This window comes from Echinops telfairi, unplaced genomic scaffold (assembly GCF_000313985.2).
Source record: "Echinops telfairi isolate 266 unplaced genomic scaffold, ASM31398v2 ScPeMD7_7458;HRSCAF=8496, whole genome shotgun sequence".
NCBI classification, from domain to species: domain Eukaryota; kingdom Metazoa; phylum Chordata; class Mammalia; order Afrosoricida; family Tenrecidae; genus Echinops; species Echinops telfairi.
This window is the reverse complement of record NW_022111358.1, coordinates 34,507,420-34,507,621: the sequence shown is the minus strand read 5'-3', so window position 1 is coordinate 34,507,621 and position 202 is coordinate 34,507,420. Positions and strand designations below refer to the sequence as shown.

The 202-nt window shown below is 43.1% G+C and overlaps 1 protein-coding gene across 1 annotated transcript in view; it reads right to left on the bottom strand.

Moving 5' to 3' along the window:
* Positions 1 to 202, bottom strand: part of MRC2 (mannose receptor C type 2) — a 36,377-nt gene that overhangs the window by 11,208 nt on the left and 24,967 nt on the right. The gene's annotated exons all lie outside the window — the stretch shown is intronic.

The following is a 202-nucleotide window of genomic DNA, read 5'->3' as shown; positions in this document are numbered from 1 at the left end:
ACATCTATGAGGATATCTAACCATGAGGGCATCTATGAGGATGTCTAACCCTGAGACCACCTATGAGGAGATCTAACCCTGAGACCATCTATGATGATATCTAACCCTGAGACCATCTATGAGGATATCTAACCATGAGACCATCTATGAGGATATCTAACCCTGAGACCATCTATGAGGATATCTAACCATGAGACCACCT